Consider the following 16495-nt stretch of genomic DNA (forward strand, 5'->3'; position numbering starts at 1 on the left):
TACTAACTGTCAAGCATTAGGCACCTAGAAGTAGCAACAGGAAATAACCACTTTGTATTTCTTCTTTTTTTCACTTTTTTTATTGCAACTGCTTGTAAAAAAACATTTTCAAAACCTAAAAACATTTAAACAAACATTTACACAATGATTTGCAAAGAGCACCAATTCAAGTCTATGAAGGCAAAACTTCTTGCAAAACCCACAAGCAAACTGAACTTAGTCTTACACATATACACTAGTTTACCAGTTCTACAAGAATTAGGCATATTCCGGGTCTATTATCTATGAGTAGGATTGTCCTGTTGCTAGCCAATTTTACAATACTTTTTCATACAACCCTTTAATTGTTCAGTAAAACGGTGCTTTTTATCTTAAGTACATTTTAATCAATTCTCCATCATTAGAATGTACCTCTACTGGCCAATATCACACTGCTTTATCTCCTATTTAATGTACAGTGCTGCATAATATGTTGCCACTATATAAATACTGTACAATATTAATAATATTATTCCTCAGTGCTTCATGTCCTCTATAGCAGTTACCGGATTCTCATTTCATTTCTAAAAATAGCTTGCCTATCAGCCCTAATATTGACGGATTTTACTTTGCCCCCAAAGATTTTAATAGACTTTGTTGCTAAGTTTAGGTTTTAAGAAATTTAAACAGAAGTCACTGAACCCCTAACGTATCAATCCAAGGTGGATTCACTTATACCCAATTATGCCTAGGCAGCTAGCATTTATTTGTTAACAGGTCTTGCTATCAAGTGGTAATTATCTAGTTATGTACAAAATTGTCTGGAAACGTCAGAGAATTACATGTAATGCTTATCACAGTACATGTAAGAAAAAAACAAAAGGGTGTGTTCACAAGTAACTGATTTTATTGAGTTCTACAACTGTTATCTCTCTTTGTACCAGCTAAGGCTGTCTCTTTTTCTTTTTCTTTATATATTCTTTGCTATAATGTCCTCTTCATTTCAGTCAATAAGTGAACTTTCTCCTCTTTCTGTTTTTAAAGAGGCTGTTTAATCTTGCTTTGCTTCAACTTTGATTTACTACATAGTGATTAAGAGTGGAGATGCCTTCAAGGGGAAACAAGCGAAACGTTTTCACGGCATTATATTTATTGCAATAATGTGGAAGATTTATTGGTATCCCTTTCACCTCTTCACAAGACTGCCAAAAATAGTTAATAAACATTACAAGTGAGCAGCTAGATTATTTTTACATCACAACAGAACTGGCAATGCCATTATGCCTCTCATTATAGCATGTAAAATTTAGATAATTAACAGCAAAACAACTGGATCACAATAATGCACAGCATACACATGCAAAACTAGAGAAATTGATAATACTGACAATAGCAGAAACATAATATTATTATTAAACAGGATTTATATAGCGCCAAGATATTACGCATTGCTGTACATTAAATAGGGGTTGCAAATGACAGACGAATACAGACAGTGATACAGGAGGAGAGGACCCTGCCCCAAAGAGCTTACAATCTAGTAGGTAGGGGAATTTACACACAATAGGAGGGGGATATGTAGTGGTGGGAAGTAGTGATGGTTTTAAATGACAGAAAAAGATGGGTAGGCAAGTTTGAAAAAATAGGTTTTGAGTGCTCATTTAAATGGGCAGAAAGTAGGAGCAAGCCAAATAGGACGGAGAAGACCATTCCAGAGAGTTGGGGCAGCTCTAGAAAAGTCTTGTATCTGTGTGTGTGATGAGGTTATGAGTGAGGAAGTCATTAGTAGGTCATTGGAGGAGCGGAGAGAGCGGCAGGGGGAGTATTTTTTTTAATATGAGACTACCGAGAGAGGAGGTGTACAGAGAAAAGAGAACCGGTCCAAGGACTGACCCTTGGGGAACACCAACAGGGAGGAGAGTGGGTGAAAAGGAGTTACCATTGAAAGAAACTTAAAAAGAGTGGTCAGACAGATAGAAAGCAAACCAAGAGAAGGCAGTGTCACTGATTCCAATCAAGTGCATGATTTGTATTGGAAGGGGGTAATCAACAGTGTCAAAGGCAAAGGAAAGATCAGGCAGAAGGAGCAGGGAAAGATGCCTTGAGACTTAGCTCTGATGAGGTCACTGGCCACTTTAGTAAGGGCTGTTTCAGTAGAGTGGGCAGCTCTAAAACCAGACTGGAGGGGGTCAAGGAGAGAGTTGGTGCTCAGGTAATGGGTGAGTGTTTTGTAGACAAGGAGTTCAAGAAGTTTAGAGACATATGGGAGAAGGGAGATAGGACGGTAGTTAGAGGGTGGGGAGGGGTCCAGTGAGGGTTTCTTTAGGATAGGGAGAATTATGGCATGTTTGAAAGCAGAGGGGTATTTACCAGTAGAAAGGGAGAGGTTGAATAGTTCAGTTAGGACAGGTGACAGGGTGGAGGAATGAGCAGGATTGGAGTAGATCAGAGGAAATTGGGTCAAGTCGACAGGTAGTAGATGGAGATGATGATAGAAGAAAAGAGACTTCGTCCACAGTAACAGGGCCGAAAGAGGCCAGTGATGATTTACAGGTGGAAGGGGTGGGTATGGTTGGAGTGGCTTGGTGAGCAGAGACATCATGTCTGATTTTGTCTATTTTATCTCTAAAGTAGGTGGAAATGTCTTGGGCAGAGAAGGTTGTTGTGAGGGGAGCAGGTGTGGGATTTAGGAGGGAGTACATTGTTGAGAAGAGGTTGCGTAGGTTGGAGGCTTGAGAGGAAATGACTGCGGAGAAATAATTTTTCTTGGTGACAGTGAGCTCTGTGTTAAAGCTTTGAAGTTTGGCTTTGTAGTCCATGAAGTCAGCGCTGAGACCAGATTTTCTCCACTTGCGCTCAGCTGCAAGAACAGTCTTTTGTAGGTGTTTGAAGTGATTGTTGTGTCAGAGTCGGGGGTTGGCAGGGCAGGGGTATCGGAAAAAAAGAGAGTGGTTTACAGGGTGGCAGCTTCATCTGGGGAGGTGATTTTGGAGAGAGTGGGGGTTAGAGATGCAAGGCAGTTTAAGAAAAGGTTGTGGTCAAGATTATGAATATTTCTCTGCCAATGACCAGGGCATGGGTGTGGTAAAGTGTGGAAAAGGGGGGCAGGAGTTCGATTGGTTGAAGGTGATAAGGTTGTGATCAGAAAGGGGAAATGGTTAGTTGTCAAGGAGGGTGAGGTTACAGAGTTTTGAAAATACCAGGTCTAAAGTGTGTCCGGCTATGTGTGTGGGGCCATTGATGTGTTGTGTGAGTCCAAATGAGGAGGTAATGCAGAGCAGTCTGGCTGGGAAGGGAAGGTTGGGCTCCTACACTGCAACATTAAAGTCACCAAGGATGAGGGTGGGCTGGTCATGGGAGTGTGTATCTAGAACTAGTGATACTAGGCCAGGGGGCCAGTAGACAACAGCAACAATGAGGGGTAAGGGGCTAAAGAGAAGGACAGAGTGGACTTCAAATACGGTGAAAATGAGAGAGGGTGGGGTAGGAAGGACTCTATATGTACAGTTAGGTGAGAGAAGGAGACCCACACCACCCCCTACTTTGTTGCCAGGTCTGGGGGTATGTGTAAAATGCAGGCCTCTGAAGGGGAGAGCAGCAGCAGAGGCAGAGTCAGAAGAGGAAAGCCAAGTTTCAGTGAGAGCCAGAAAGTTCAGAGATTTAGAAAGTAGAAGGTTGTGTATGGAAAATAATTTATTGCCAACAGATTGGGCATTCCGTAGACTGCCAGAGAGAGGGGGTAAGGACTTATGGGTAGGGTGAATGGGGATGAGGTTAGAAGAAGGGAGTGCCCTTCTGAGAGTATATGGAATGGGGGGGGGGCTGTGTGGGGGACCAGGGTTGGGTGAGAAATGTTTTAGAAAGTATCAGTAGAGAAAAAAGGTGCAGGAGCACAGACATAGAAATCAGGAGAGTGAATGAACAGAAAGACAATGAGTTATCAGACTGGGGAGGACAGGGAGTGGTGCCAACAAAGAGAGGGCAGGGTTAATATTACAATTTTACAGATCATTGCGAACTATATGCATACATTAAACAATGTGGCAAACTGAAATCCATGACAGTTGGTCCTGTAATATGGGTTGAAGTGAGGCTTGTAAACTTGCTGAGTCCCAGGAGTGGGATATTATGATTCAGTCAAAGAGATGGTTTGATGAAACACCAGTTCAGAATGGCAACAGCAGAGGATGTGTTGGAGTCCAGGTGGACAAATCAGTCCAAAGGCAGGAGGTAGAAGTTGTAGAGTAAAATAGTATGTCCAAGTCTGTTCCAATTCCTGTGTCTATTCCCTGCATTAATTCCCATTGCAGTTAATATTTTGGCATTTAAGATTTGGGCACGTGACCCGGGTCCCAACATGACCATGCCTGTTGTTTAAATAGAAGTGCTTTGGGCCCTGATTATGGATGGACTGATCAGAGTGTAAGGAATTTGGGATATCAGTTGAACCTGGGGACGGGAGGGGTTGGCAGGGCAATAAATATCAATGTGCACTCAGCTGGAACTAAGGGATAGTGAACAGATACATCTATAGGGAGATTAAAGTTGGTGCAATAAATTCATCTACAATGGGAGGCGTACCATATACAATATCAGATGAGGGTTGCAGGGGAAAACAATTGCATACACAGGGCTGAGATTTGGCAGAATGGGAGACGTACCATATACAATATCAGATGAGGGTTGCAGGGGAAAACAATTGCATACACAGGGCTGAGATTTGGCAGAATGGGAGACGTACCTGTAGAAGGAAAGATAAATGGAGATTAGTTGCATGTAGATGAAGAAGGTGAATTCATCAGTTTTGTTAGTAAAGGAGGATGATGATTATGATGGAATTCCCTGGATTAATTCCCATTGCACTTATAATTTTGGGACTTAAGATTTGGGCACGTGACCAGGGTCCCAACGTGACCTTGCCTGTTGTTTAAATAGAAGTGCTTTGGGCCCTGATTTTTGTTATAGAAGAAGCTTGTACTTAAATTACTGGTTTAACAAAACAGAGTGTAATAATAGTTTACGAAATTAAAGCATATCTCTCCCTTGAAAAATTAAATCTGTATTATATATCTTTAAATATCTGGTAATCTAGCGGTTTAAAATGCAATTATTAAATTCCTCCTCATGATAACCAGCAACCAATCATGTTTCCTAAAACTGCCCAAAAAAACTTTAGCTTGCCTGGTGGTCGCTGTGATTCTCTACTTTTCTAAATCACTGACCTAGAATAGCATACAACAAGAAAATACTTTCAATAGACACATAAACCTATAGGATATTTTGACTAAAATGAATAGTCTGGAAAACTTTCCTAGTGAACATCAAATAAATAGGCTTGAGGATAAGGCAGTTAAACAACTGCATATGCTGTCACTGTAGACCATTTATGATCCATGTGGTAGAGCCCTTCGTTCCCATTCCTCAAAGAGAACTTGTAGGAACATTTCAGAAGCATACATTGATTGTTCTAGCATGGTTATGAAAGAAGAATTAGAAATAAGCCACCCTCATTGTGAGAACTGAATATACAACAAAGATGCAAGGTTAAAAAACAATGGAAATAGTATGCAAATGATCAGAACTGTTTGGGGATAATCATGGCATGTTTTAAACCTTGCATTCATTGTACATGTCCTCAAAAATTACAAATCACACAAAGAACTGATTCAGCGCCATACTTTCACTGTTCTGTAAAAAGAATGTGTTTCTGACTCTGTGTTTAGGGTTTGCGAATCTGGGGAATTTTAGTTCAAATGTTCAAACTATAATGCAACGTGTGGCCTTTGAACTATGGTCATTAGGTTTAGAACGAACAATAAGGAGTCTTTTGGTCTTTTTTTAAAAAAAAAATGAAATTATAGGGGAAGATGAATAAGGAAGGGTTAGAGTCGGTGAAAAAATGACTTTAGTTCTGATTGCTAGCACCTTGGGAAATCAACGCCAGCTACTGGGAGGTTTTCTCTCCCACCTATCTCTGACATTCCTTGATCTTATGTTATTTGGATCTATCTCAGGCAGGGCTTTTGAAGAACATTTAAATTATTTCTGCCTTTTTGCTCACACATATTTTTTTTAGATGTAATATGTAATGTAATTGACCAGTTCTGGTCCGTTGGCCTTTCAAATTTCATTTCAGGCTTTTTTACATTTAAATCAACACTTTGTTATAACGTTTGCTGGCATTGTTCCCTGAAAGTGATAGATGGTATGTGTGATTCTTATCCCACAAAGGATACCAAGGTCCTGAATTAAGTCTCTTGGTCCTAAATGTATTACACAATGAAGAGAAAAATGTACTTCTTATTACATGCCTTATGTATAAAGATGATGTGTAATAGCATAAATTTGACAAACAATTTTTCAATTAACAAACATTTTCTAAACAGAAAACATACAGTTTATTGGAGTATTCAACCCAGCAAACCAGTACAGATTTTTTTTATACATAAGTGCACTGTTTCAATTTGCTAAGCAGGTTTCCTTTCAAGCATGGATGCCTCAAAAATGGAGTATTTAAATCAGTGTTTCTCAACCAGGGTTCCTTTGTAGGTTGCTAGGGGTTTCTTTGGACCTCTTGGGTCAGTTTAAGTGACACCAATGATCTTTTTGTCTATCTGTAAGGGTGACAGTCTTCCCTCTAGTCAGCTAAGTAGAAGGCATTTTTCCCACTGGCCACCACACTAATGTACTGTGAGCTGTGGATATAGTCATTTTAGCAGGGGTTCCCTGAAGACCTAAAAGTTATTTAAAGGAATTCCCCATGTTAAAAAGCAAAATGTGAAATAGATTTTTAAGTGTATACAAAAACGTAATATATAAAATGAATATTTTTACTATACTCCTTTTACTACCCACTATCAATGCTGTTACTATGGGCCTGATTTATTAAAACTCTCCAAGGCTGGAGAGAATACACTTTCATAAGTGAAGCGGGGTGATCCAGCAAACCTGGAATGGATTTCTTCAGTGTCATTTGCTATTTGTTAGCAAATGCTTTGAATCCTGGACCAGATCCATCCCAGGTTTGTTGGATCACCCAACTTCACTGGTGAAAATGTATTCTCTCTGGCCTTGGTGAGCTTTAATAAATCAGGGCCTATGTATCAGATTTCAACAATATTTAGGAACATTTCAGCCTTATAAAAGATTTTTTTCAAAGTACAGAGGTGAAATGGGGTAACTTGACTCAACGCGTTTCGCTACATTCTTAGCTTCTTCAGGAGTAACATAGGTACATGTACAAGATGGATAACTCTTACAAAGATAAAGCCAACTTTTGCAAACTTTGTGGATACTATCTGTGTCTTCCAGTACAAAACTCTAATCTGAGATCTATTTTAAGTTTTGATATGACATTTGTAGGTCATTTATTGGAAGTCATATCAGATCTTGGAGATCTTTAATAAGTCAGGCTCATTGTGTCAATTCCTTTTTTTAAGCTTGAGTCTGGTGAGGTGTGTTCCACAATTTTTCTTGTTATTTCTGATGGTGATTTACCTGTACTAATATTTAATCTGCCCTAAAGAACTCTATACTTTCCCAGATCAATTGTTTAATTCTGTTTTACAGGCATTTAATCTAGGTAGCAGCTGAATCCAGGCTGGCATGTTCACCAGTGCTAAGGTTGCAGAGGCCACATCAGTCAATACAGAAAGTCCCACCCAGACATGGGTCATCTGTTGCCTCCAGTATACTGTGCCACAAATGTTGGGGGTTACAACGAAGCTGCTTACTGTAAGGATAGTACCTAATACCTGTAATTGTGTAGAGATGACAGCCTCATTCCACATTATTTGAGAATTAAATGAAAGAGGAGGAATGTTTATTATTTATTCATACAGAATGTGAGAGCTTTTACATTTTCAACAACATAAACAGTGTAAAACTTTATCTCTTATATGTCACTAAATATAAAAGAGCGAATGGTAGAGATGTATACAGTCTGCTTTTTTGGACTTTATTCTTTATTTTCTTGGATTATCCTGGCTTTGACACAGAAAATGAATGAAATTTATGTGGCTAGAAAATGGAAAAAATACAAAAATTTGATTTGGGAACAAGACAAATAAGAATCGTAAAAACTTAGTAAAGGGGAAACCAAAATCATAATAAGGAACTCATCAGTCTTGACATCCTCCTGTTCAGCCTCTGTTGTTTTCCTTTATAATGTGATGCTTTGTCTTGAATCTGTCTTCCTACATTTGTAATCTCACCCATGTATTTTATAGGTGTGTGAAAATGTCTGAGGTGAGTGACTGAAAAAAAGACATTTTCCCCAACTATGACTATAATTGTTAACCATTGTTGTAACACAAATTCTTCTCTTTATGTTTTCTTTATGTCTTATTTATATCTGTACCCCTCTCTACCTATTTTTAGTACCTATCCCACAACCTTCTCCTTCTCCATCTCCATCCATAAAACTTTAGCTTCCAGTACCAATTGCATACAGATTACACCCAAATGTCCTTTTCTTATCCCCTCTTTGTCTTCACAGTCATTAAAATATGTGAAGTATAAATATGTGAGAGGTGAAAACATTCCCTAACCTACCATATGTCCAAGGGTAAATGGTGATGTATTTTACCAACTTTACAACAAGCAAGCTGAGTTGGCATACCACTTCACTCTACTCTCTTGTTTATCCCTTGCATCCAGTACATTTCTAAATCCTGATGCTTTCACGTAAGTTACATTTTCAGTATATAGTATATGTAATCATTTGTCTCTCTAGCATCTATCCAAACATCCATTAACCAGGCTTTCAGTTCTACAATCTATTATGGATAGTTTTGAAAGACTTACCTATCAATTTAACTGCATCTACTATCCCACTCAGCTAATCTTGTCACTGGGTTCCATTCAATCTTAGAAAAAAATGTAAGTTTTGGGGGCTTTACCTTAAATGCTTCAAAACTCATTTTTTGGAATTAATTGATATTATCACACTCTGTTTTGAGTGGTGATACTATTTAAAATGACAAAAATACAAGGAATATATTACCTTTGATTCATACATTAGGTTCCATTATAGGTTCCCAGTACCTACTTAATCTCTTTTTAGTACATTTATGTCTTTACATGCAAAAACTGAATAATATCAATCTGCATTTATTATATCAATGTAACATTTACCAGACCTATGAATTTTGTTGGGAGGGGGTAAAACCAATGTTATTCCTAGAATAAGCAACTGCACACATTCAGTATCACAGACATCACGCTGTTATCAGAACAAACTGACCTACTAAGATGCATCTTTCATTAAAGAAGGAATTGTATGCAGTCTCTTAACCAGACAGAAGTGCATTAGATCTTCTGAGGTATTCAGTTATATACCTGTAACAAAAATATTTTGAGGGTTTGCATTGTGAATGATAAGAAAAAATAAAATGATAAAGTAGACAAACTAATGGGATTGCTTTAAAAATCTTGTATTTACCTTTTCAATGCTCCCCTGCTATATCAATCTGCTTCCAGGGTGTCTGGATTTTCTACTATAGGTTCTACAATCAGTATTATACATATATAAACATAAAATTTCTTGGATCATGGTAACTATTAAGATAGACACCAGACATCTAGCCTCCTCAGGTCTGTCTTTTCATGGTACCATACCTTTATGTTCTACATGGAAAACAAATTATTTTTTAATTTTAATCAACAGGCACCTTGCAGAGGTAGCATAGAAATGTCAAAAAGGCCACTGATTTATCAATTTAGGCAAAGCTAGAAGTCCAATAACATTTAAATTTAGATTACAGTATTACTAAATATTAAAACGCAGATGGTGATTATACATTTAGTGGTTTGATTGATTGGCCAACTGTTTATTGACTTTAAAGCAATAGCACAGTTGTAATAGTATCTATATACTACAGATTATATATGGCAATAAGAAGTATTAGGTTGTGTGGGTATAGGAATGTAATTACATGGTTCCAGAGTGTTTTTAGAAAAGAGCATGCAATTACCTTTTATAATGATCATATGATATGTTCTTTAGGTGTCTTGTTGCACCAGAAGCAGACTACAAAAAAAATCAGCAGGTCACCATTTTTTATGTATAGTTTAATAACTTTCAAATATAAATGGTAAATTTAGCAAAAATGTTTCCCATTTACGTATAATTTGAATAAAAGACAAAAAGGAAGATATGGAGTATGGAAATAGAGACCACTGTAGGATAAATGCATGCACTAGTAAATATGATTTTATTATCCATAATAATATTAATCACCCTTCATATGACCAATTATTTGCAGAATTAACCTAAAACACTTTAATTTAGTAATTACCGGCACATTATGATACTGAACAATATGTAACCAACAGCCTTTACCTGATAATACCGATATTAATGGAGCGTGTACTATTTAAACAAATATTCCCATACACAAAAAATATGTGTAAGAAACATTTATTTGTTGTCCTGGCTTTTATCTGCGCTCTGGTATCTGCTTGTAGGCTAGGGACATAGAGGGAAAATGACGTTGGCCAAACAATCTTATAAAATATTCTTGGCACCTGTAAACCATTCAGCTCCTGTGACAGGACACGATTATATCTGTTCAGTTTAAAGAATGGATAGAAAATTGCATAGCATTTTTACCAACCCAATGGATCACCTTTGATTATCATGGTAAAAGTAAAAGTAACTTGTTCCGGTCATAAGTTTTAGTGCTGAAGTTAGTGTATTCTTTTTATACATTGCTAATATTCCAAAATATATTAATTGATAGTTTACATTTGTATTTTTTTAAAACTTTACTAAAGTTAGAGAAAGAAATCATTTGATTTAATTAAAAGAAAAACAGCACCAGGAAGCACTTTAGCTTGAATGATGTACATATGACATCTTCTAAGTAGTACTTTTTATTATTTAAATCAGATTTGTCATTCTGACATTAGGAAACAGAACACTTATACACAGCCTTAGGAAGCAGGAATTGTTCTCTTTTTTAAATAAGTGACATTCATTTAACATTATCAGGATTATCCAGTAAAACAGATCACTATTAATGTGAATACACCAGTAGCCAATCAGATTTTGTGTTTCATTATTTGATTTGTAGTAACGTGTCATTATTGGTATTATTAACTAGAATTTATATAGTGCCGAGATATTTTGCAGCATTACACAAAGTCCATAGTCATGTCACCAGCTGTCCCTCAAAGGAGCTCAAAATCTAAAGTCCATACCATAGTCATTACCAGGGGTGAAGTGGGGTGGGCACGGGTGGGAATGCCGTGCCCTTACTTTTTTTACAAAGAAGTCTTTGGTGGTCCACAGCCCTGGAGGAAGGACACCACTGGGGGGGCGCACTGGCCAAAGCCACGGACCATGTCCCACCGCACTGATTGCAGGCTCCAGGCCGTGGGCGGGTTGTCTCTCTGAATACAACCCACCCACGGGGTGGGGTCTGGTATCATGATGTCACTCGGGGGGAAGTGTCTTCCTCTTTGAGTGACACAGACAGGGGTGTAGTGGGGCGGGCATGTACCGTGCCCCCTCTTCTTTTTTTGCGACTACACCCCTAGTCATTACCACAGTCTAATGGGGAGAACCTGCAAGCTCCATGCAGATAGTGTCCTGGCTGAGATGTGAACCTGGGACAAGGGGTGTAGTGGGGCGGACACAGGTGGAAACGCGGTGCCCTCACTTTTTTCGGGAATGGCCACGCGTGCCCACTCTTATTTTGCAAAAGGATTGCCTGCCCTTGTGGGGTAAGGAGAAGGACCCCGCTGAGGGGGTGCATCATCGGACCATGTCTCCCATATAGAATTGCAGGCTCAGGGCGGTGGGCAGGTTGTCTCTCTGAACGCAACCCTCTTCCTCTTTGAGTGACACATAGGCCCCCTGCCTATACACCCCTTGTAGTGGAGCTTGCATGTTTACATAACAATGAGGAGTTCGCCATGGATAGTACCCCACTTCTTTTTTACAACTACACCCCTACCTGGGACCTAGCGCTGCAAAGACCCGAGTGCTAACCACTGAGCCACTGTGTGCTGTATTTATAACACACCAAGATATTTTGCAGCGCTGTACATTAAAAATGACAAGCAGATACAAACAATGACACAGGATGAAGAACCCGCCCTTACAATCTCAATATTATATTTTGTCTTAAAACTATGGATTATACATTTGCAATATATTAGAACCCTAAAAGCAAAGAAAGCATCAAGTGGTCCATCATGTCTGTCCCATTTTTGTCTGTTTTTGGATTTTTTAAATATTTTTTTTAATCTTTTGACTGAGTATAGATTAGTGTTCATTCCAAACATGTAACAACCTTTGCTACATGTCTGTCCAAGCATTAACCTTTTTTTCTTAATATAATATTTGGTTTGCTTTGTACTTTCCTCCTGTTAGTTTAATGTATATGCCTGTGAAGCTTCAGCTGTGACACTCTACCGCCACTTTTACTGGTGACTGCTGCCGTATTTATAAAGTAACTATGAGACCTAATTACATAACCTGTTCTCACTTGTATTAATGTGACAATCCTAAATCAAAACTGAACATCCAAAATTTATTTTCAAATTTTTTCTGATACCAGATTATTACTTTTTATAAACCGGTTCCTTGCATTGCATTTAAATATTGTCCCCATTTTCCCTTCTTTCCTCCAGGCTGTAGATATTCAGTTCCTGCAGTTATTATGTTTTATCCATGAGACCTTTACCTGTTCTATCCTATGAATACTTGTAATAAAGAAAGTCACCAGAACTGTGAGTTTTATTCAAGGTTCTCTACTGGGGAATTATAATATTTCCCTGGGATTCCCCAATACAGGGCATCTTTAGTTGGACCTCATTCAGAATTCTGTGCCCTTTACTGTTAGCTGAAAACATCCAGAAAGTAGTTTTATATTCATATTTTCCATTCATAGACATTGCTGACTTGTTCATCCAGGTTAATTTAAAAGACATGAAAATAGCTCAGATGCCACAAAAATTAAACTTTTCAAGTGAATGCAATAAGCACTTTATCTGATGTAAAATTACGTTATTGAAGTTTTAATATTACGTGACACAATAATGAAATATTCCAAGTAAGTGATGGAAGGACCTCCTTATGAAGAAAAGAATTGCTGCTGGCATGTTACCCCTTGACCAGAGGACCCTGCAATTCCTTGACAATTTGTGACAATTTGTTTTCTTTCTAGAGTCAAATGTCCACACACTCTCCTAACCCCAAATGAAAACCCTCTTGGGTCCTATAAAAAACCTGTCTGTGAAAATAAAGCTGACTCCCCAGACTACCTCTGTGTGTGTTCTCTTTTACTGGCCTATTAGCTTATTAAAACAGGGCTCCCCTCGCACTGCCCCCCTCCCTTCTGTTGGACATGAGTATCCATTAGGCAGCTGTTGACAGTTGTTAGACCTATCAGCAGCTCTGCAGAGCCTGTTTGTTCTGGGGAGGTAGACGTAAGACACCTAGTAAATGCCATGGCCTGTGGTTTGATGTGTAACTTGGGTGGGAAGCAGACCAGGGACAGGGGGGACATGAGGTGGCCATAGCAGTCCGAGATCTTGGAAGTGTTTCTGGATGTGGCTGTTTGATATTAACCAAGTGATTCCCATGGCACACATTGTACAACAGTCAAGGTCAGAAGGTGTGTTCAATTTCATCCCTCCAGTTATTTGGTGCCCACATTTTATGAATGTTTCTTTAATGAATATGGCATCTTGTTCCTCCGTTCAGTTAATAATAAAGGAATCAAATCTGTTCACTTAACATGAAGTCCCAGACATAGGTCGCAAAAAGGTTTAAGTTTAAAGCTGATGAGAGAGAATATAGAAATAGACTTTTAATAATAAATACTAAAAGATATTCATTTTCTTAAAGCTTCTTTGGATGCAATCAATGTATTAAAACTATTTTATTTCCTAAAGAGTCTCTAATATGTTAACACAATTAGGAATATGAAGTACCTGGACAAAGGGGGGTCCATAGAAGTCTTGAATTTGATTATTAATGTTCTGCAGAACTGTGCTGTTTGATGCCTGGTAACTAGGTATCATGCATTTGCATGTTTGGCAGAACATGATAAACACACGTTTCCTGTGGAGATATTAAAACTATAATCCTTTGAACACCTCTATGTGTTAATAACTCGTCCCATTTACTTAATCCCTTTGCTGACATCTTGTCCCTTGAGGCACAATGGCAGTTTTTGGCAAATATGTCAGCCTTTTTGTTCAGTCCTAACGTACAACTCTGCTTGCCCTGGGCTTATGCTAATGAAAAGGGTGCTTCTTGTCCTTTCAGGTCCCCAAAAAAGTGAGGAACATTTAATCCTTTCCAAGCTGCAGGCTTCCTCACTTTTAGTATTTTCTGGAAATGAAAGTGCTAAAAAATGGTTATGAGCCAAGCAAAAACTCAAGCATCACTTGTGAGGATTACACGTATACGTCAATTATATTTATATGTAAAAATAATATGGATATGTTAGAACCTTTAAGAACAGGTACATAGTAGTGCATTTATGCTTAACATACTGAATACTGATCCCTGGCAATCTTGGCTACAATTACAGTGTACTGAATGAAGATTGGAATACTTTCTCAGTGTGTAATACAAAATATTGAAAATTACTTCTGCATGTTGGATGTGGCTGTACATTTATCTTAGAAACTTTTACAGGTAAAAGTGGATATCGAAAAATGAAGGCGAAAATAAAAACAAATTGCGTCGAATATCCCAAAAGTAGCACCTGCTGTTAGGATCAACTTACTGGTTTAAAAAGTTTTCGTATGTATATATATATATATATATATATATATATATATATTATTATGCATAATATTAAAGCCACCTGTATTCAGTGGAAATCTTTCTCTGATCAGCATGTTTTTCTGTACTTTTTAACTTTAAATAAGCTGAACAATGTTTTAGGGCTTGTTCACACTAATGCATTAATGCAATAAGCAGCAACACATGCATTGGTATACTGGGTTGCCATTTATTGTTAATAGCACCCAAAACACACTGTAGGAATGCACTGCTAAACACACCAAGGCAATGCATGGCTGTGGGTTGTGCGTTTTAAAAAAATGCGCTACATTTGTGTGCTATGCATTGTGTTTGTCAGCCCATTGACAACAGCAAGCCTTTTAAAGCAGTTTTATTTTCCTTTCCTAAATAAAGAAACTCATCTATATGCATTAAAACAAGCAAAATATTCAATTAATAATTTTAAATTAAAATTTATTTTGCCTGAAAGTGTACTGTATGTGTAATAATAAAATTAACAATTAAGCACAATACAACACATTTGTGTGAACTTCCTCTACTGCTGTAAATTAATTAAACCTGTACATAGGGATGTATGTATTAAAAAAACTTAAGAGTATTGGAGATTTGCTTATAGAACAACATAATCTGGCCCATGCTCTTCACTTAGACATAGACATAATTTTGAACCTTAAACAGGCTTTAAAGTATATGCTGTAACCCTGATATACACCCCCACCCCCACTTTCTCCATACTTTGCACTCTCTAAACTAGACTGGCTGTTATTTTGGCAGCCAACTACCCATCTGTAAGCAGAAGGCGGTAATAGAAGATTCTGCTTCAGTCATAGCTGGGATATTGTTCACTGTCACTGCATATTGCATGCTTGTTCTGTGATGTTATTGTCATTTTAGCTGCAGAAATGTTCTGCCTACAATGAGCAAAAAAAGAAAGACTTTTCTCCTGGATAACCCAAATTATTCCTGATTGTTCCTTCCAGTTCTTTCCTTAGCAAATATATTTTGCAGATGCACACTTTGTACATCTTTTGTTTGTTTGCTGCAGTACTGTTCCTTCTTAATGCACACCTTAAAGCCACACTAAGTAAGCAGGTGGAAAAAAAACTTAACCCTTCCTGTGCAGTTTAAGTTGCATTAACATTCAAACACAATGGTGTGAACCGCTGTTATTTAAATACAAGACATATTAACACTCACGAAAGTATATAGTTAGTGATATTTAAATCTATAGGAAAATTGAAAAATGTCAAGCTATGGGAAAATTCAAAGAGGATTTACCAAGTATTTCTCTAATAAAAAAAAAACATGAATTATATATATATATAATGGATGAGTATACAGGTGTTCACACAGTTACCTGCATGCTAGTTTCAGATATGTGACATAAATGACTGAAACCAAAATATCAATTTTAAATTCAGACAATTAGCATTTTTACAATGAGTTTAGCAAGTACAGTTTATATAGGTATGATTTAAAGTTATTTCTTTATTAAGTTATTTCTTTGGAAAATCTCCAACACCATCTATTCATGACATTGTAGGCCATTAAAAAATCTAAAAACTTCTTAGAACTTATGACATTTATTTGTATTCCCTCCATTTATTTAGTGCCAACATAGTACACAGCATTTTCCAGGAATTATAAAACTAGTTATGTTATTCTATATTCCCAGCAACACTTTAATGTGCTTGTATTTAAAAGGATGTTACAAGTAAAGTGGAAGACCTGGAAACAAATCAACACAAA

The sequence above is a fragment of the Pyxicephalus adspersus genome, chromosome 6 (genome assembly GCF_032062135.1).
Source record: "Pyxicephalus adspersus chromosome 6, UCB_Pads_2.0, whole genome shotgun sequence".
Lineage (NCBI taxonomy): Eukaryota > Metazoa > Chordata > Amphibia > Anura > Pyxicephalidae > Pyxicephalus > Pyxicephalus adspersus.